The 23,843-nt window shown below is 34.5% G+C and overlaps 1 pseudogene; it reads right to left on the reverse strand.

Annotated features, from left to right (window-relative positions):
• LOC138385954 (cytochrome c-like) overlaps window positions 1-23,620 on the reverse strand; it is a 147,845-nt pseudogene extending 124,225 nt beyond the window's left edge.
• Between the last annotated feature and the right edge of the window lie 223 nt (window positions 23,621-23,843).

Genomic DNA, 23,843 nt, shown 5'->3' on the forward strand with positions numbered 1-23,843 from the left:
CTTACTATCATTATTAGGTTGAACAGGTTTGCCTTTTGAAACTAGCACTTAGAACATGCAGAATGCATGAGAGTGGATACAATTACAGAGTGGAGCTCTTTCAGTCATTCATATAGGAAATATGGAATACCTAAATGATTTTCCATCTTTTCTAGACACCTGAAATGCTCACTATCCCATCTCACTATACAGTGAACTATCAGAATTCTATCAATTTTTCTACACCTATGTCAAAAGTTCAATTTTGGAAATATTTTCTCCCATACTGTAGGTTGTCTCTTCACTTTGCTGATTGTTTGCCGTGCAGAAGAGCTTTTTAGCTTGATATGATTCCATTTGTCTATTTTTAATTTGGTTGCCTGTGCTTTTAAGGTATTACTCAATAATTCTTTTCCCAGATCAATGTCCTGAAGTGCGTCCCCCAATGTTTTCTTTTAGTAATTTCAGGTCTTAGACTTAAGTCTTTAATCCACTTTGATTTCATTTTTTATATGGCAAGAGATAAAGGGCTAGATTCAATCTTCTGCATATGAAGTTTTCCCAGCACCATTTATTGAAGAAAGTGTCATTCCCCCAATGTATACTCTTTGCACCTTTGTCTAAATAAGTTCACTGTAGGTGAATGGTTTTATTTCTGAGTTCTGTATTCTGTTCTATTTGCCTGTGTGCCTGTTTTTATGCCAGTACCATGCTATTTTGGTTACCACAGTTCTGTAGTATAATCCGAAGTCAGGTAAGGTGATTCCTCTGGCTTTGTTCTTTTTACTGTGTGACTTTGGCTATTCTGGGTCTTTTGTGGTTCCATATACATTTTAGGATTATTTTTTCTCTTTCTGTGAAGAATGTCATTGGTATTTTAATAGGGATTACATTGATTCTGTAGATTGCTTTTGGTAGTATGGACGTTTTAACAATAATGAGTCTTACAATCTATGAACATGGAATATCTTTTCATTTTTTTGTGTCCTTTTCAATTTTTTCATCAATGTTTTATAGTTTTCATTGTAGATATCTTACATTTCTTTAAGTTTATTCCTAGGTATTTTATTTTATTTGGATTATAAGTGGGATTACTTTTGTGGTTTCTTTTTCATATTTTTTGCTGTTGTCAGCTTGTTTAGACCTGCACTAATCTCAACATAATCTCTTAACTATATCACACCACTTACTTGATACCGCTCTTTTGGTGTTTATGACTCCATCTTCTATGGTATTAATTTACCTTAATCTTCTTCCTCCAATGGTATGAAATTGAGTAGTAATGATCATGTTAATACATGAACTATAATACAATGGCAGGTAAATATAATTTTTTAAATTATTTGCTTAGAAAAATTAACTATCAATGAGCATATCTGGATTTTCCATGTTAATTAAAATCTTTTTCTCAAAGAGGAAGACATCCACCAGATTAGTTATTACAGTAAAGAAATGAGGGATATGTGAACTGTGGAGAACAGTGAATCATTTTTTACTAAGAATTAATGATTCTGTGGTATTTTCATTTATATAAAGATTTCAATAGATTGAATTTCCTTTAAAGTTCACTTTATTGAAGCAAGTCATCTGAAACATAATTACTAGATACCCCTAGAAAAAGTAATGAGTTGAAGATTGTTTTTGTTTTTACAAATCTAATAGCAATTCTAGCATACATATTTTTATTGTGGTAACAGACATAACACAAAATTTACCATTTTGACTATTTTAAAGTGTACAATTTAGTGGCATTTAGTATACTTATAATGTTGTGAAACTATCATCTCTATTTAGTTTCAAAACATTTTCATCATCCAAAAGAAAATCCAATATTCACTAATTCCCCTTCCTTGGAAACCACTATTATGCTTTCTATCTTTATGGATTTTTCTATTCTGGATATTTTATATAAATAGAATTGCATAATATGTGGTTTTTTGTGTCCAGCTTCTTCATTTACTATAGAGTTTTCAAGGTTCATTTATGTTGTAGCACATACCAGTATTCATTCTTTTTATGGTTGAATAATGATCCTTGTATTAATACAATGATGCCACATTTTGTTTATCCATTCATTAATTGATGTCAATTTGGGTTGTTTCTACCTCTTGGCTATTGTGAATTGAGCTGCAATCTGTGTATAAGTTTTTGTTTTATACACCTGTTTTCAGTTCTTTTGAGTAGATACCTAGGAGCAGAATTGCTGAGTAATATGGCAATTCTATGTTTAACTTACTGAGCACAAATCTTTTAAATAAGATGTACTCTTTGTTGTGTTGATATTATGGCTACTAAAGTTTACATAAGACTGTATGTGCATTGATACTTGTAGATATTAATACCTTAATACAAATATATGACTGACATATATACACACACACATGTATACATACTATATGTATGTCCAGAAAAAATTTACATTAATGTAAAAATAATTTCACAGTATAGATTAACTCTTAGTGTTAATAATCAATCACTATATGCCAGATCCTGTATTAAGCACTAGGAATACAGGCATGAATAAGGCAAAGTCTTAGATGTGATTCTTTCCCTTAAAGAATTTAAAATCTAAATGAGTATAGAATATATACAGGAGAGCTAGGAAGAAGCACAAAATGAGTGTGATTCAGAGTGGGGATGGGGAAAGAACTCTTGCATGTTTGGATTTCAAAGGTCTGAGTTATATACAAAATCTGAAGAGATTTATACGAGGGTATAAACTATACACTCAGACCATTGAGTTGCCAAATTTCCAAGATATCAAGACCTAAGGCAAGCGAAAGTTGGACTGCTTCAGAGCCTAGAATTAAACACTAACAACTTGTCCTTACTAAACCTAGATCCTAAATGGTGTCCTGCCCGGTTCCCTCTGAAATTTGGAACTAGCCTTTCTGCATGCTGGTTTTCAACAAGGAATCATGCTTTGCTTGGGTACCCACCCATCTAGAAACACAGCTGTAGTAGTGGCCAAAAGATTCATCTGAGACTGACAAACCAAATTTTCTTAAGAATTCAAGAAAGCTACATGAAAAGGCTTTCCAACTCATTGTAACTTTGGGTCTGTGCTGGTGTTCCCCACGAACCTAGGAGAGAATATTACAGTAGATTATGTGGTTCAGGTAATTTTGCAGGCTGGTAGAGTTTGAAACCCCTAACAGATGGATGATTAGTGATTTATTTCAAATAAGCCTTCCATTTCAATCTTGCATTCCAGTTTTGAATCCCAAAAGTACACATTAGCACTCTTGGTGCAATCATTGAAAAAAAGTACTTTTTACTGTCTAATTAGCTGCAAAATAACATGGTATAAGAGGACTGGCTGCTTATGAACTAGTGAAACCTTTCCTGAAATGACTATTGTGTGATTCATTTAAATATTTTGTTTTTACCACATTCTTCCCTTCAGTTATATAATAACCATCAAATATCAAAGAACTGGGTGAAAATAATGCTGAAGAACTTCAAAGAGATTGTCAGCATCCCCGGCTTGGTTTATGAATATAAAACATTGCCATGTGTATATAATAAATAGGTAGTATCTATATGTATTTTGTAAGTAAATAGATAGCACTATTACTACTCATTGACATTTTTCTATTTCTTGGTAGAATGAAGCCTCCTTAAGGATGCACATATACCGTCTTCATCTCTTTATCCCAAATGGTCCATAGATTTCGAACCTACTGGCAATATGTAAATGATTAATTGTGAATGACAGAATTAAAATACTATTTTTAGGTTCTTAATGGTTCCCAGTGATGACTATGAGGTAGGCCTCTAGCTAAACTCTTGTTTTCATCTTCAGACAAGACACTGGCAATCATACATTCATTGATACCACATTGATATTAGCTTTTTCTCAGAATGATCAAAGGAATAACCATATTGTATTATGGTTTTTCCTGTTTTATTTTGATGCTGTTTTATTTTGTTTTGTCATGTTTTTTCAGTTTGTTTTAGTTTTTCCCTCTAATTAATATTGTCTATTTTCCAAATGCATTATTCCCCTCGAACAAAAATAATATATGACATGCCCTTTAGATTTTACAAAAATGTTTCAAACACTTAATTCCATATAATTTGTCATATATAATTTAATTTTATTTTATTTTTGCACTTATAAATCTACCTTAATATTAATTATGATATTCTCTCAGTCACTAACCATGTAAACTCATGAAGACCATATGTGAGCTCTGAGTAAATGATGATGGTATTTATCTTAATAATTATATATGTGTGCATTTTTCAGTGAGGAAGGAGAACAGAAGAGATGGAAGAAGGCAAACAGATCCAGAATATTTTTTCTTAATGTTTCTTGAATAAACAATGCACTTGTCTGTGATTGTCTCTCATATTTTTGATTATATCTTTACTTAAGATGGAACTTGACTCATACTAATTCTCATATAAAATACATCAAAGCTCATTTTTTTTTCAAAATTGTGATAAAATTGCTAAATAAACCCACAACATAGCTATAGAGAAAACACAGACGAGACACACGCACACAAAATGGCTATAAAACCATAGTTTAAGGCAGCAGAATATTTAAAAATAGAAGCAAAAGGCAGTTCTCTTAGAAATTGCTGATCTCCTCATATATCTTATTGCTGTGTTCATTGTTTTGCCTAGTAAGGAGGATCATTCTGACAGCTATAACTTGTTACTGTTTCTCCACAAAATATGACTAGAAATATTATAGATATTCTTATGATCTGCTTGACATTTTAAGAGTATTATTTATACAATGCTGAAAGAATGAGGACACAGTAGTCACATGTTCTTTATTCACCAAAATTACTCACCCCCAATTACCCCCATGGCAGCATCACAGCCATTTCTCACTTGGCTTTGTTTAGAGAGGTAAAGTCACTCACTCCCTTACCACCAAGTGCCTAAAACCACAACTGGGAAATAAATAGGAGGGTAAGAGAAATTGGGTTGTAATATTTATTGACAAAGGGGATAACAGTTTAATAAGATGGTTATTAAACAATATATAAATTTGTGACTACTACTTACTGGTTAGGAGGAAGTGCTCTATTTTAAATTCAGGTTCTCAATAACATTGTAAGACATTATACTTCATTTATTACCTTAGTTTTGTCCAGGAGCAATACTTTTTAAAGTTCACTGCTTAAGGGGAAAAATGTGATATCCATTAGCAGCCTAATGTCAGTTCATAAATAGGGAAAGTGTGTGTAAACCTTCCTGTAATCTTTCTGCTTAGGGATGCAGGAGCACTTTTAGTTATCTATGTCTTCCTTATCATTTTTACCTTTGCCCTCAGTATATACGATGCTGTTGTCTCTAAAGTCTGGCTACAACTCCGGTTCCCTTCTTTACTCACAGCCTCTAAAGACAGGCATTTATGTATTCAGTAAATATTTGCCGAATGCTCACTGTTGGTCTAGATACTGAGATACAACTATACATATGATGAACAAATTCCCACCCTTATGAACTTAATAGAGTAAAAGAAGACAAGTGGTCAAATAAGATGCAAAATATATGTGGCAGCATTTATAAATATGGAAAAATGGGTTTGCCTTTCCTTTTCTTTGACTAGCCAGTTTACACATATGCAGCCCTCCTGGACTGAGATGCATACTGCCCTGTGGACTTCTGCCCAGCCCAGGAATGATTTACTCTGGGGATTTGCTCACAGAGAGATGGGACTCAAACATATACTGTTTCATTTTTGAAAACTTTTATTGAAGATGTAAAAGATTCTACCTTTGTTTGCTTTTAGTTAGGAGTTGAATATTTCAGAGGATTAGGGAAAACCAAATTTTAAACTATCCGAAAGTGTTAGCCTTGATAAAATGCTCTGAAAAGATAGTATAACACGTGATGTCAATTGAAAGGCTGTGAACCTATTACTGTTTTCAATCTGAATATTATTCTGTGGTTTGAAATTAGTATGAAAAAAAAAATACCCAGTGATGAAAGCTCAGAGTAGCACTGCTGTGTTGCTAAAATACTACGCCCAGAGGGGAGGGAACTTTGAAAACAATACACAAGTACATTAAACACAGATCTATTTTTAAAAAGCAGCATATCTGGTAAAAATATTTTTCCCTTTCACAATGTATACTGTTTCAAACTCTCTTTAGTTATATGCTTATTATATCTAATAGAGTTCAATGTGGAGAAACATGCTGAACAGAAAAAAAGTGCTAGAGGAAAGCATTTTCAAAAGGGTCTCCTTTCTATGTAGTAAAGGACAAAAAGATTGGAATACTTCAGTGTATAAAGAGTTAAATTTTGTATGTGTGCAGGGAAGGGGGTTAGAGGTGAGGAGAAATAGTAATGACAAGTCCTCAAATACATTTTCACTTTTCTTCTAAAAATTCTTCATTTGAATATGCTTGTTCAACTGTTCCTAGGAGAAATCTTGTTCCCAGCCAAGAAAGGTAATGTCATGTCAATATAAATATTCAGCCATACATAGAATTTGCTGAGCTGGTAATTAGGAACAAGGATACTGGTTAGATATGCACTATTTCTGTTACTTTCTTTCTAAGAGATATCAAGATAATTGCTTTTTGTGCTTCAGTAATATTCTATGCATATTTCACTTGCTGCATTATTTTATAATTACCTATTTCTATATGTACCTCTGCTTGAGGACAGGAACTCTTTTATATCTTTCCATTCTGAACACTTACCTTAGTGTCTGGCAAAAGATTGGCACACAATGTTTACTCAATAAATACGTTCACTGGCAGGTTAGGCTCTACTATGACTCTTCAAATTACGATATTCTTTCTTTAAAGACATCCTAAATATAATTTGCATGTTAAAAGACCAGAATTAATTATTTGCCTAAGAAATAGTGTGTTGGAGGCCATGAATCAAATGGAATCCGTAATATTCATGCTTCTGTCAAAAACCAATCAACCCTTTTAAGATTTCAAATTATGATCTGAAATGTGAAAATGATTGGTAGAAGATTATCAAACCCACTGGGCTGGACAGAGCAATATGTCACCACCTTTGCCCAAGACCACAGCCTGAAGGTTTCTGAAGGTAAGCAGTGGCTTCATCATTTTGGCATTCTATTTTAGTCTAAGTCTACATCAGAAGCCTGCCAGGGCTCAGCGCTGATAACAAAGCACTATCGCTTTTCAAAGTGACAGAGCACAGTGACATATCAACACTAGAACTTAAACGAAAAGCCCCTTCTAATTTAATGGGGAATCTGCTGAACCTGTATTCAGCCCAGAACGCTTGTTTTCAATTAAAACTTTCTTGTAGAAAGAGAAAAGTTTGGCAGATCCTTTTCTTTTTAGAGGCAGTTATGGAATCAAACGGAAAGGATAATATAGTATAGAGCAGATATGGCCCAGTAACAGCTAAGTAGATATCAGCCCATTTCATCTACTAATTGCAGTGTCTGTGGTTCAATGAATGTTTTACCTAATGACTCCTGTTGCTGAAAGGGTCCTTCCTCTCAATACCACTGTTCTTCAACAAATGTTATTCTGATACTGTGTGTAAGGCAGTAAAAATGAACATGATGTATCAATTACTGAGGATCTGCTATGTGCCAGGTATTGTTAGCATGCGAGTGGGGGTTCTTATCTGTGATATTTCATGTAATTATTACTAAGGTGTATGATATGGATGGAATTATTTTCATTTTTTGTTTTTAAAGGAAAAAAAACCTTGAGTCAAGAAATTAACTTCTGTATGGTCATATCCTTAGTAAGTGGTAGAGTTGGCATAAGAATGCACATCTATGTCCAGTTAGTCTTGTATATTAGCTACAACATTGCTATAATTTAAAGGGGAGAAATACGGGTAGCATCAAGACACTGACATTATCAAACATTTTTTGTTGCTGTTGTTAAATTTAATGGCACTGTCAACATTGCACTTCTTATAATGGAGCTCCTGAAACATACGTAGCCCATAGTCTTCTTTTATTACTAAAACCAATTCAGGACACCTCTGCAAACCAAGGTGCTTGTTCTTGTTCCCAGGCATAGTTCCAAAGAATTCTCATTGAATTGACCGTAGACATATGGTTAAGGGTATTGTTCAGAAAAGATTTGATGTCATCTTCATAAAGCTCTAAGACAGATAGATGTTTCTCTCAAACCTCAGTGCTAAATATAACTTTGCTTTTCTTAAATAACTGATATTTAAAAACTATGTATCTCATGGATACTGTAAATCATATAATTAAACTTTTACCCATTTTGTTTCAGCCACTAATAATCTCAGGGCCAAGTTTATTAACCATTTTATGACCTTCTGTAATGTTGTTTTTCATATTTACATTTACCCTTAGATTGATTTTAATCATTTCTGATTCTTTCTCTGTACCTTTATGTCTTTAGCTCATGTATTCTATGTTATTATACTTTTGGGAGTGAGATGAGCTATCAATAACTAAGTTAAACAGAATTTGGACTTCAGTCAGAGAAAGAACGTGGGCCAGACTTCCTGGTATATTTTCTATACCATTAGATCATAATCAAAGCAACTTTTAAAGCATTTCCTCATATTTTTTTCTGGCGGTGTTTCAAATCACTAAACTGCAAGCAACACTGTTTTTTAGATCGCTAGCAGTAAAAGAATAGACTGCCCTACTTCAGGGGATAAAAGCCCTCACTACTGTTTATAAAGAATAATTTTAGTCACACACATGAGCACAGCACCACTTAAAATTTTGGAAGGAGTATTTCCCTTTAGGGATAAAACAAGTTTCTGGCAATTTGTCTCTGAGACAACCATTAAGTTCAAAGAGAGAGAGAGAGAGAGAGAGAGAATGTGTGTGTATAAACATAGCTTATATTCCCCTCTTGATGCTTAGAACACATTCTTCTTGAAGAAAATATTTTAGCGGGCTGGCTCTACATAAAATCTCTGTCTTCTTTAAAATGGCATGAATCAGTCTGCCATTCTTTGATTGATCAAAACTTGGACCAAAGAAGGGCAGCCATATGGCACCCAACTCAGTGATGCTATGCTGAAAACTGGAGAATCTGGAATCAGCAGATGCCAAGAAGCAGAATGCATAGTGATGTATGAATTAATGCAGACAGACAAGAATAAAAATATTGATGCATTTTTAAATTGATATATGTATATCAAAGAACAGTTACAGAATTATTTTCATTTCCCAACACATGCTCTAAAAAAAGATTATAAAAAAGGCTTTAAAAAAAAAAAGCCAATTAGAATTGAATATACATTTAAATTAGTACTCTGGGGTTTTTGTTTATTAAAATATTGTAATAAAACTGGCATCAGAGATATCATATGGGTATATACTTCAATCACGCAACAAATTATTTACTGAGTACTTCCTAGTGCCAGTTATATTATAGGCCCTGATGACAGAGCAGCAAGTAAGCAGCCATGTTACTGTTATGGAGCTTAGGTTAAAGTATGACAGATGAAAATAAAATAAACTTATGCACAAGATAATTGCAGGTAAGCACTATGAAGAAAACAATACAGGGTGATGTAATACAATAATGGGGGTAGGGAAAGAAGTAGTTACTTAAGACAAGGTGTTCAAAGGTGACATATTTTTTGAGACCTGAGTAGTAAGAAAGAGTTACTATAAGATACGGGGGCAGAATATGTGCTGCAGAATCACCAGCATGTAGGAAAGCCCTTCCGTGGGAATAAGCTTAGAATGTTTGAATCAGAAGGAAAGCATAGTGAGTGGAAGGGGGTAGGTAGTAGTGGACAAGAAGACAGACATCTTGACACATGGGAGCATTCTGCTGTAAAACTTTTTGTCAAGCAAGACTCAATTTACTTAGGCTTTATATTTCTCATAAGTCATGAGCTGATCTTTGGGGTCTTTCCAACTCTAAAATATTCTGGTAAAATAATTCTTCTTGGAGTTCTGGTTATTCATTGATAATTCATTTACATTAACTATTTTTGGCTTTCAGAAATGCACAGTCTTTAGCTAAAAGGGTTAAATCAGCTATCTGTGTTAGTAATGCACGGCATTTTTAAGGTGCTGGATAAAAGTGTACTTGTAAAATCAGTTCTCCCAAGGTGTTCACTGCCATTAACTGGGAGTATTGTCCATTTTGGGAAGCTGCCTTAAACCCTTTCAGGGTGTTACAATGCTACTTAGTAAATTGCTGCTTTGGTTGAGTGGATAGGAAAAGCATTTCCAGTATGCTAAACTCTAAGCACATATAGGTGAATATATAAAACCAATCAACATTTAAGAATAGGTTTTTTTAAACCAATGATTTTCAGGCTTTTCATAAATGTCATTCCATTCTCATATCCATCTTCATTAGTAATATTCCTTAAGGAGAAACAGAATTACCCCACATGGACATTTGAATAATTTTATCCCCTTTGAGGATGAAATTCCTCCTAAGGAAACTTACTTTTTCATTCTTCCTCAAGCATCCTTCTTTTATAGTTATTATAGACACAAACACATTAAGTTAATAAATGCCTTCTTTTCTACTACTGCATATATAGCTTTGCTTTTTATAACTTTGGCACCTTACTATTCTACCACTTGGCTAGTAAATCCCATTCTGGGTTTTGCCAACATGCTGTTGTAACATGATCAGTTGAGATATGTTTTATTCACAGATCCATTCAACACACTTATTGTGTAAACACTGCATGTCGGGCACTGTGCTTGGTGCTAGGGATAGAACTATGAGGTAGAGAGGCATTATTTCTACCTCATGGAGATCATGGTCTAGTATGTGTGTATACTGAGACACAGGGGGGTTACAGACAGGTTAATAGGCAAGTGCAAATCCATTGTCTAAGATGCAGAAAGCACTGAGTGAAATAGGAGCACCAGGGAATGCTACCTAGTGTAGGTTTAAATAACCAGAGGCCATTCAGAAGAGACATGTAGACAAAAACTGAGGAAAAAAAGTAGTGATAAGGTATATAAAGTGGGACTTGAGAGATTTCCAGATATGGTGTTAAAAAAGTCTTATTGGTAAGAAAATAAACCATATTAGCTTATTTTATTATATTAGGTTATATTAGCTGCATCTACAGGTCTGGTGACAGAAAGTTGGGGTAAAACCTTCTCTATTGGCTTCTGTTTTCTCTGTACCAGCAGTAGATAAGAAAATCTACTTACTGTAAAGGAGAAAGTTATGCAGTCTTGAAGAATCAAGTACAGGTGAGAAGAAAGTATGAAATATAAGTAGCATTGGTTCCATTTAAGGTTTGGATGCAAAAACTTGCAGTATATTTTTGCCCCTATTCTAACAGTAAGAACAATAGATAATCTGCAAAATCATAGGTTTCCTTTTTGCTTTTTAATGTATCAGATTGCTGAAGAAAGAAAGAAACTGAAAAGGACCAAATAAGAAAGTAAATATCCCTTCCTAGGAGAGAATATAACTATACTTGTTTTCATCCCTTGCTGAGTGACAGGAGGAAGAGAAATCTCCCATAGACCTCTAAAAAATAAGGAAAAAATTATTAATAGTATTGGTGGCCCACAATGAATTCTCTTAGGCTAGAATGTGAGTTGCTTTGATAAAGGCAAAGTTGGAAGGGTTATACAAGCAGAGCCTTGAAAAGCACTTGCACATTAGGGCTTATCCTTTTGGAACATTCCCTATTGGAGCCCAGCTGCCATGACATAAGGAAATTGAGGTTATACTGCTAGATTAAGAGGTCATATGGAGAAGCTCTGGAAGATGAAACACCACGTGAATAGAGAAGTCACACAGAGAAGAATAAGGTGGCCCTGGAAATAGGAGAGAGGCCATCTTGGAACTTCTAGCTCAGCCCAGCTACTAGCTGACTTGAGCAACGTGAATGACCTCAACAAATACCATATGGAGTACACCTGCCTCCACAATCAGAATCTAATAAATGTTAATGTTTAAGCTACTATTTTGGGAAAGTTTGTCACACAGTGCTAGACAACTGATAGACCAGTTAAACTTTTAACAAACATTTAATTGCACATATGCCATGCGTGATACATTAGAATCACAAGGAAGCTCAGCTACAGCACAAGTCTGAATCCAGCCACACATTTGTTCCCCAGGAGCATTCACTGAGTGCATGGAAGTGGTATGTGATGACTAGGCAGGATAGAAGAGCTAAGGAAGTTCCCCTTGAAGCACATGGAGAGTTTTTCCAATGTGAGCCAGTGGCCTAGCTGGGGAGCAGCATTAGGGCAGGAATGGTGAGGTAATAACTATGATACATTTTGCACTTTCACTGAGTGGTTAGCCAAGGTTGGGTGGGGCAGAAGAAGTAGCTAACATAAATGTCCCAAGACTCTGGAGAAAGAAGCTGGAATAATAGAAGTAAAGTAAACCTAGAGTAAGGCAAAGTAAGGAAATAATCAAGATAAGAGGAGAGGTCAACAAAATAGAAAAGAGGCAAAAGATTAAAGAAAATTAAAAAAGCCAAAAGTTGTTTCTTGGAAAAGATCAAGAAAATTGGCAAACTCTAAGTTATTCTAGTCAAGAAAAAGGAGATATTTAGTGAAAAGGAAAGAAACAAGAAGAATACAATCTGCCACTATCAAGAATGAAAGAGTAGTTACCACAACAAACCCTACAGATATTAAAAGAATGAGCAAATATCATGAGCAACTTTATGCCAACAAATTACATAACTTATATGAAATAAACAGATTTCTTAAAAAATAAGCATTGATTCCTGCCTCACCTCACACCAAAAATTATTCTGAGATAGATCATAGACCTAAATGAAAAAGCTAGAAATATATGGGAGAATATCAGTATCCTCAAGTTTGACGTAGTCAAATATTTCTTATACAGGAAACAAAACCTTTTACACTGGACACAGACAGCACTAACAATAAAGAAAAGTTAAAATGAAATGTTAAATCAACTTTCATCAAAATTAACAATGCCTGATTATCAAAGGATATCATTAAGAAGGTAAATAAGCAGATATAGGACTTATATACAAAATATATAAAGAATTCTGACAGATCAACAATACAAACAGTCCAATCAAATATGGGAAAAATACTTAAATAGACACTTCATTAAAAAGATATATGGCTGGCCATTAATCGTATGAAAATCTCATAGTCATTACAGAGATGAGAATTAAACCACAAAAAGATGCCATTTCAATTTACTAGAATGCCTAAAGTCAATAGTACAATTCCTAATGCTAGAACAGATAAGGAGCAAATGGAACTCTTACAAAATGCTAAGGGTTATACTGGTAGGAAAATAAAATTGAACAAGTATTTTGGAGAACTTCTTGGCACTTTCTTAAAAGCTATAATAAATAAACTCCATTCACCATTTTCTATCAATTCCATCAATTCCCTAACTGGTATTCACCCCCAGATACATGAAAACATATGTCCACATACAATCTGTATAGAATAATCATAGTAACTAAAAACAATTCAAGTTTTTATCCATTGGAAAATGAATAAACAAATTGTGGACTATTCACACAGTGAAATATCACTCAGATGAGTAAACACAACAACATTAATGAAACAGAAACGTTATGATAAGCAAAAGAAACTATACATGGAAGAATGTATATTTTAAGATTTCATTTACATGAATTCTATGAACAGGCATAACTAATTATGGGAATGGTAATCAGAAAAACTTGCCACTGGTGTGTGTGAGAGCTGTAGAACTGATTGGAAATTTGCACAAGGCAACTTTCTAGAGGGATGGAAATGTTCTATATTTTTCTTCATGGCTAATTTCAGTAGTAAATATAGTTGCCAAATTCACTGGACTTAATATACCAATATCATAGAAACATTTAATACCATTGAATTTTATTTTATATAAATTATGTCATAATAGAGATTAGCTAAGTCTCAGGCATTTAATTGATACAAGATTTACTTACATTCCAAAGTAGAATAGATTTAATGATAAACCTTTTTGGTGATGGATAACAGAGATAAAAATAATTTGCTGAGCATTTTGTAAGTCCCAGAGTTCATCTTATGTCACAGATACACATGCCCAAGATGAAGGCCATCAACCTTGAACTTTACAGGAAACAAACCAACACCACCAACAAAGAATGAGTCAGAATAAATGAATTTTGATTCTAGGCTACCCTTTTGTAATCCAGTTCCTATTACACTGTTGAACACTTGATTTTTCTAAAAGGTTATTAATTTAACCTTTATTAATAAAACATGAAAATAATTACTTTACTGGAATCAGAAGAATGTATGCTTACCTATTTTTAAAACCATTTGTGTTTATTAAATGTGTATTAGAATTTACCATTTTCTAGACCTTTTAATATAAAATTTGCTTTGAGTCCAAATTTTATCAGGCAACTGTCAGATTAGAATCCCCCTACCTTCAATTTTATAAGCTATTCCAAACTTCATAATATTGGACTTAATCTGTTCTCTTGTAGGAAATATATCTAAGCTACTGCCCATAACTCTGTGATATACTTCAAAATAACCTTGGTTTGAATTAAATTTAAGGATAAATGGTGAGACTTTAGAAAGCCTATTTAATACCAAAATAAGACCAAACTATTTTCTATAAAATAGTACTTTGATTTACTTATACCTGTAGATTTTACTGTTTCTCTCTAAAAACTGTATTATAAAAATCAAATATGTGAAAAGCAAGTGTACTTAACCATTTATAATATTAATTTTTGTTAAATTTCAGTCAGTTGCATTAAATGCTTAAGGTCTATTATCTGAAAATATCACTTAATTAACGAAAGTTTTCAAAATGATTATTCTCAATTTTCTTAATGTTTATGTACTTATTTAATATTTCTTTCAAAATGCTCCATCTTGATAGACTATATACTTAATCCAATGATGTCTAAAACGTTTTGAGAACATCTCCTGAAAGAGTGATCATATCTATTTTGAGGCACAAAGAAAATGCCACCTGACTTCATAATAACATTCTATTTTAACCAAAAACGTTATTTTAATATTAGATGCACTCCTGGCATTCATACAAGTTAGATTCATATGGCCTTTTTTCTATGCATACAAATAAAATTTTCCTTGGATTATGTGCTTAAAAAACTTAGACTTTTTACAGGCAAGTCCAGTAGGACTAAACTTTATTCATTTTATTATAATAATTATATTTTATACTTTTATATATTTTATTTTTTCATAATTTTATAATAATTTAATTGTAATAGCAAATTAAAAAGCAAGAACTGTGAGCAAATTCCAGCCCCTAGAACACACATTTCTAATTCGGATACGTTTCCGACTAAATCTGAATAAGTCTAGAAGTTTAAGCTAACCTAAATCTCAGGTTAGTTTTTTGATAGGGTCATTTTTAAGAGCAGTTTTAGGTTAACAGCAAAATTGAGAGGAAGGTACAGAGATTTCAATATGCTCCTTTGTCCCCACACATGCATAGGATCCCCATTATCATCATCTCACGCCACAATGGTACATCTGCTACAACTGAGGAACCTACAGTAACACATCATTATCACCCAGAGTCCATAGTTTACATTACGATTCACTCTTGGTGCTGTACATTCTGTGGATTTGCACAAATGTTTAATGACTTGTACCTGCCATTATAGATAGCATCATACAGAGTAGTTTCAGTGCCCTAAAAATCCTCTGTGCTCTGCCTATTCATCCCTCCCTTTCCATGACTGTTGACAACCATTAATCTTTACACTATCTCTGTAGTTTTGCCTTTTCTAGGAAGCATTTAAGGTCCCTCCATGTCTTTTCAACTCTTGGTAGCTCAGGATTGGTCCGTCTCTATTGACTAGTCTAGGTTGTTTAATTGCAAGCATCCTCATCATTTTGTCCAACTGGTTTCAGTAGACATCTGCTGTAACCAATTAACCAGGTTTTATGAAGTTGCAGTGGATAATGCCAGCGCTGGACCATCAAACAGGCACCATTAGCTTTTTTTGATAATGTTCAATTTTGTACTGTATTTCAGCACTTCATCTGTATCTAACCATCGTGCCAAACACTTGTGATTGTCAAAAAGAATCCATTTCTCTTCACACTGACAATACAGTATAGAAACGGTTTGCCTTTATGTTGTCACAGCAAAGAAAGGTAAGCTTTGAGACGATTTCTCTGCTCTCATTTAATTCACGTGGTACCCATCTATGCAGCTTCTTTACCTTGAAGGTTTGTTTCAAATGGCCCAATATTGTTGGAATAGTAACATCAAATCTTGCTACTAATTCACGGGTAGGTTGAGATGGATTTGCAGCTCATTCTCAAGATTAAACTCACTAGAATGGAACTTCTCAAACCATTGACATTGTGTGTGTTTATTAGTCACATCTTCCCAAACACTTTGTTGATATTCTGAGCTGTCTGTGCTGCATTCATATGGAATTCATATTAAAAAATAACACGAATTTTTTGACTTATCTGCAAAATCCATGTCAATTTTTGACTTATCCACAAAAATTTCTCTAACGTTTTTTCTGAAAGATAATCACAAGCCAAAATGTGCATTTGAAAGACTGAGAATGTACCTTCCCAATAAAAGTAAAACAAGAAGTGTGAAAGTCAATGCTAGAGATATCAAAGGTCAAACTTAGTACATAAGGAAATTGGACATTTCATACTTAATAACTTAAAGGTTCGTTCTGTTTCTCTGGAGAAATCTATCACAGAGCTCATAAAAATTAAGAACTTTTGCTCTGTGAAAATCCATATGAAGAGAATGTAAAGATTAGCTACATCCTGAGGGAAACTATTTGCAAATCACTTGTCTGGCAAAGGACTAGTATCAAGAATACATACAGAACTCTTAAACTTAACAGTAAAAAAAGAACAAATTGGAAAATGAGCAAAAAGCATGAACAGACATTTTACCAAACAGGTTATAGAAATGGCTAATATGTACATAAAAATATGTTCAATATCATTGCCTATCAGGCAATGTAAACTGAACTACAATGAAATATCACTACACATCAGTTAGGATGGCTACAATAAAATTAGTGACACCAAATGTTGGCAAGAAAGTAGAGAAACTGGATCATTCATACATTGCTGGTGGGAATGTAAACTGCTACAGTTAACTTGAAAATAGTCTAGAGAGGTTTCTTATCTTGCAAATCTAATCATGTAAATACTATATTATCCAACAATTACACTCAATATATAATTTATTGTATATACTAGAGAAATGAAAACTTACATTCTCACAAAAAAAACCTGCATATGAATGTTTCAGGAAGCTGGGGTAGGGTGGAGGGACTCATTTCTAATGATAATCAACCTGATCTTTCATAATTTTTTTAAAATCACTTGGGAATGATCAGTAAATGCTTAGCTGCAAAATCTTAAGCTGACCAAATGAGGCCAAAATATTACAACACTTACAAATACAGTATTTAAAATAAAAGTCTCTGATTATTCAGTAAAGGTGAATAATTCCAGTTATATATTACATTATATTTCCAGCTTTGCAATGATAGTACTAGGCAATATTGATTATATTTAATAGTCCATCAATACAAGTGCTTTATTATACACATGATAATACACTAGTGGAATGATACTAGAGTAGATTATGTCTACAGGTTTTTAAATAAATATTTTTAAAATGTTTGTTGAAAGTTGATGTATTCAAACTTTTACAAACATATACAAAGTTAGCGATTTCACTCTATAGTCACCTAATCAGAGTCTGAGACAAGTTTTCATGAAACTGAATATGAACTTAGAGAGCATAGGCTGAAGATATTACATTTATGTTTGGCCCTTACCTACACAGTTCTCATTATGTCGTTTGCCCCTCTTTCTTTAAGCCTTTGTTAATTCAGTTGGACTTCCCATTTTAATGGTGAATGAGTATGTTGCAAACCTATCACATATACACTGTGGTAAAAAGATGACCACATAACCCCAGCAACCAAGCCCCACCAGACTGGACAAAGTAACACATAGTGCCCCAAGCCAAATGTATATCTGCTAGTGGCATATAAGTCAGGGTATTACAACATAGTCCCCAAAAGGAAAACAGGACTAAGTGGAATAATGAGATGATATCTCAGTATGTTTGAATTCAAGACATGCAGAAAGAGGCCAGAATTGGCAGTCACAGAAAGTGAAGAAAAGAAAAGAGAAGTAAACTGAAGCCATGAGGCAGAAGCAAGCAAGCAATAAGCAGAAATCATAAAGATACATAAGACTAACTGTTTATCACCCTCATGTGAAGGGCTTTCTAGGTGTATGGATTCCTATATCCCATTTCAGAATCTCCGCTAAATTTCAGAATTATACTTATTTCTCAGAAAAGACAGGTATCAATATCTCATTTCCTTTTATGCAAACTATAAACATGTGTAAGAGGTTTTTATTCTTTTTAATTTATTTTTAATTATTATAGGTATAGTTGTATATATTTACAGAGTACCTGTGATGTTTTGATATAGGCATACCATGTGAATTAATCAAATCTGGGTAATTGGGGTACCTATCATCTCAGGCATTTATCATTTCTTTGTGTTAGCAACATTTCAATTCCATTCTTTTAGTTATTTTAAAGTATACCTTAACTTATTGTGAATTATAGTCATGTTATTGTGCTATCAAATATTGTTCATTCTAACTACCTTATTTTTGCATCCATTATCCCTCCCCACATTATCCCCCCTCCCCGCTACCCTTCTCAGCCTCTGATAACCATCATTCTACTCTCTGTCTCCATGAGACAATTGTTTTTAATATTTAGCTCCCACATATGAGTGAGAACATGCAGGACTTATCTTTCTGTGCTTGGCTTATTTCACTTAACATAATGTCTCACTTTTACCAATAAAGAAATGGAGGCTCAGAGAGTTTCATCAATTTGCCCAGTCTCTCACTCCAAAATCCATGCCATTTCCATTACTTCATGCCACCTCTTAACAAAATGAAACAGAAGGGAAACAGTATAGAGAGAGTATGCAAAAAGAGGGAAGTGATTTTAGTTTGAAGTCACAGTGTCATTGTTTGTGCATTTGTTGGATAACTTCACAATCAATTGCCATTTTCCCAGTTTAGTTGTATCTCAAGACGTAACTAAAACCTCCAAACCTCTAAAATCATTACTCCAAACAATGAGAGCTCATCAGTCAAATCTTAAGAAAGAACAAATATCAAATAATTTTACTTAGTAAATTTAGTTCTTTATAATTTAGTTCTGCTTATGAAATGAATTATGTCGATTTGTAGCAGGCACTTAATGTGCCAATGCTTGCTTCTCTGTAATAAGCCTGCACAGCAAGCTTGTTCTATCTAATGGACTAAGTGTATTCTAAGACGTATCTTTTTCAGACATGGCTACTTGGGATCAAGGTTAGTGCTTGAGAAGACTAGAGGTTCCTGGGCTCAAAGTTAGTGACCAAGAAAACTCTAGAGATTCATGCATTTTTATGGGGCAAAATCACCTTGTGACAGGGGTTCTTTTCAAAGGTGAATGCTTCATTCGGCAGTTTGCTTCATTTCCTAATACAATTGAAAAGTCATTTGCTGACAGTAAACCAGTGGCAGGTGTGCTTTTGTGTTGACAGCTGCAGTTCTGACATGGATCACAGACGAGCTCTATTGGCAGTGCTAGAACATCTGGAGCATTTGGTCAGATTTCAAAAGCTAATTTGAGTGGACTGTCTTCTTCCATTTCAGAAAATAAAAGAAATTATGGGCACTGGGACCATATTTGCAATGCAGTAATACAACAATTTATCCAATTTCTTATTTATTAAACATAGAGGGAAAGGTAACAAAGCACAATACAACTAATGTCTGAGAAGATATTTTGAAATATAGTTTACTGCAATCCCTTGCTTTTATTATGATTTCCTTTGATATTTTGAAAGCAACTGATAGAAAATGAACTAAAACCTTTATAAATTTGTCTGAGAAATTGTTACACTGATTTATACATAGAAAGTATTTAAGACTATTTGAATGATTAAGTTTATTATTTTTCTAATTTCTTGTTAAGAATATGCACTGTTAATACTTATTAAGCAGAATTTCTATCAACAGTGGACAAAACAATAACACTTAATCTCCAAAATATCTTGCAAGGCAGTAAAAAATTACATCATTCTTATTTAACAGATGAGGACACTCAGACAAAGAATTAAGACAACTGCCCAAGCTCCATAACTAGGAAGTAGAAAAACTGGATTTTTTTTTTCTAGGTTGGGATTACAAAGATCATGTTCTTTCTACAGTGTTTCAGTGCTTCTAGGAGTATCCATGACAGTATGGATACTCTTTACTTGCTGAATTTATGAGGGTGATAAAGATAGCATATAATATTTCTCTACTACAAAGTAGATACAAATGTGGCAGACCACAGTTGTGGACAAGAAAGGACTTCTACCAAAATATTCACGGTTTGAGCCATTCATACCTGGGAATTGTTGGAAAAATGAGGCAAAGGAATTTAATGTGTTTCAAAGTTGAATAATTACATCTAGAGTCTAAAAAATAAATAATGCTGACAAGTTCTTGCCATCTATCAATGACTTAATTGCTGATTACTGGGCCCTATGAAAGTGAAGAAGGAAAGTTGACAGGTACAAGCACATGCTCTCTGACAACAGAGCTTATACATGGGAGTTATGCCTGCTAAAGATTCTGGGGCTTTTTAAGGGAATGAGCTAGACTCTGATTGGAACATGGCATCTGAGGATTAATGACAATTTTGAACCTTTTGTTATGGATGAGCGAGAAAAGTTAAATTCAAACTTCACCTTTCACATTTTCCATATCACAGTATTTCAAGGGATAAGTGGGCAAAAATCCAAAAACAAAAATATTATTAATTGCAAACTCAATCACTGTGTTCATGTGAGTGTATGAAATACAGGAAACACTACCAAGTAATTTATCTTCAATGTTGTGCCAATGAGAATGTGGCTTCTTATAAGCCGCACACCAGAGAATGTCCATTCAAATGAGATTTGAGCATTTTATGGATGAACGTGTGACTAATGGATAGAGACTAATGTATTCTCCTGCCTCAACATTAAGACCAAAGTATTTACTAGTCCACCTTGTGAAAAATCATTCTAATTTTTTTTCTTTGATTTCTACTCACTCATTTTTTAGATTTATGCTGGTAGCTACTTAGAAAAGAATTTTTGAAATGGTTAGGTGGGGAGTAAATATCTTGAAATAAATGTGTTTTTGCACCACCCAAGAGAAAATGAACAATCGTACCCACTCTGGTACCTGAAAATGTTGGTTGATGTTTGGCACCTGAAGAAATTACCCATGAAATGAACACTTGGGGCTTAGCTCATTAGAATTCAGCTCCAGTGTCTTCGAATGAATAACAATCTCTACACAGATACTGAGAAACAGAGATAAAAAGAATTGCAGAGGAAACATCAACACTTTTTAAATATATAGGAAACTTAGATTTAATGGAATTTGCTCCGTAACACACACAACGTCAGGGTATAATCACAGGTCAACAAAGTCATAAATTCTAAGCCAGGAAAAATGTATATTCACTTACTCAATGAAATAAAGCCTACCTGAACAACGTGGATTTTTATTTAATTTGCTTGCTTATAGCTCTACATACTCTATATTACACACTTTTAATTTCGTATCTATAACTTAATCAAACATGGGTTGGAATTTTAGTATTTGTGCAAAGAGGAAAATAATTCCACACACGTAGAAAATTTAGACTCAATTAAAAACTTAGGTTTTGCTTGAAGACACAAGAGCATAATGTGACATATTTCAGTTCTGAGTATGGGCTTTTACAAGATGGTGTTTGTAATACTTCCAACATGTATGTTTTATGAATATGTTTTGTTAATTTTATAATATTTAATATGCAGAATTATTAATTTCTTATGCTTGTAGAAAAATTTCTAATATAGGAAATATTTTATTAGGGTAGATATATGGTTGCATTTTCTGAATTGTTTACCTAGATAAAGCTCTATAGTCCCCACATTCATTGACCTGGTCACCTGTTGAGCAACATCACACATTACTGACTGGGTTCACTATGATGAGAGGGGAAGTTTGTGGCCATAGAATTGGACAAATAAATCTAAACAGCCCTGTAGAGTGATTCCTTGAACTTAGCCTCATTATATTATAGTTCTATCAACTCTGGAAACATAAACACATACTCATACATACACACACACAATAACATGATACTTCATGTATCTACAGCTACAGCTCAGTATCACTATGAGATTAAAAAAACTTCTTAACTCATGACCTGTTTGCTTTTTATTTTAGAAACAGGCAAAGTTCCATGTCGAGGACCTAGCATATATAAAAACTATCCTGTGTCCCTAAGTATACAGATAAACACAGAGAAAATATAAATACATGTCCCATTATATTGTATGAGAAAAGAATGAACTTGATTCTAATTCTATTATAATAGATAATATTATCTAATGCAAATATTAACATCAATAGTTAGTGAATAAAACTAACAAATACTTTCAAAAGTTTAAAAGATCGTCCTCCTCTGGAAATTTACATATAAAAAATGAAACAACAGAACTGTCTCCTTTTAAATTGATTCTTTGTATCTTAAATTATTCCTTCATATGGGCTAAGATTGTATAGTTGACCCTTGAACAACATGGGGGTTAGGGGCACTGACTCTCCCTCCCCACTCAGTCAAAACTCTATGTATAGGATGGTTTCAAGATGGCTGACTAGAGGCATTGTGTACTCAGCTCCTTCATCAAGAAGAAGAAAAAAAAAAAACAGATTTGATAATCACACTTCAAATATATCATCCAGGAAAGAACACTGGAATTCAACAGAAAAGTGATAAGAAATACCTAAAGCAAGGAAGAAGAGGGAAGTGAGGCAGCCTGCTTGCACAATACCAGGAAAGGGTGAGAGAGAAACTATCATCAGTCCACATTCCTGCCATGGATTTCTGTAATCCTAACCACAGGAAAGCCCCTTCACCCTCTCTGGCCCTAAAACTAACAGAGGCGGATGCCAGGAAATTGTGTGACAGCAATACTCCAGGAATAGAGCTCTGCGGGGTCCCACACACTCCCTGAGACCTAAGCAGATACAGCAAGGTGCCACTGTAGAGCTCTGCCTCCAACAGACTATGCATATCTTGAAGCCCAGCAGTGCTGAGCCTGAGGTGCAAGAGAAGCATAGGCTGCTTAGGCCTTAGGCATGAGCAGCCCTGGGCTACCACACATGGGGCTGAATCATGACCAAGGCACGGTTACCACAGCAGGGGCTGAGGTACAAGCACCACTATACTTAACCACAGCTGGTGACTGCATATACCATCAAAGGGCCTGAAGACAAGCCCACCTAATCCAGCTTTGCCACCCCTGCCCCATGCAAGATACAGTCAGGTCAGTCCACCATTTTTGGCACCTGAACACTTGGGGGCCTGAGGTTGGACCTACCTACCTGGCTGCTACCACCAAACCTGGCATCTACTTGCATGTGCCACCAACAGGACTGGAGATTGGCTAGCCCAGACCATTGTAGGCACTGCCAACACAAGTGTGCAATACTCAAGACCCAGAGGGTTATGCCACCACTGCCATCACTCATGCCATGCTGGCTCCCCAGGGGCCTAAGAACCCACCACTCAGCCCACTGCTGCCACCACTGGCCTCCAAGTAAGCTACCTGGAGGCCTAAGAATAGGCCCACCTGGAACTTCTAACACTTGTGCCATCATACACGGCCTTGGTCCCCCAAAAAGCATGCACAACCTACCACTGTCACCACTGAAGCACAAAACCTGGCCTACCTGAAGTTCCAGTCTCCCACAAAATCTTACCACAGCCTCCACTAATAACTGCACCCTAAGCCATTGAGAAAATCACACATACCATTGACACTGTTTATAGCTGAAGAAATCATACAGAGACTACACTACTGCACATATCCAGAACCAA

This window comes from Eulemur rufifrons, chromosome 7 (assembly GCF_041146395.1).
Source record: "Eulemur rufifrons isolate Redbay chromosome 7, OSU_ERuf_1, whole genome shotgun sequence".
Classification (NCBI taxonomy): domain Eukaryota; kingdom Metazoa; phylum Chordata; class Mammalia; order Primates; family Lemuridae; genus Eulemur; species Eulemur rufifrons.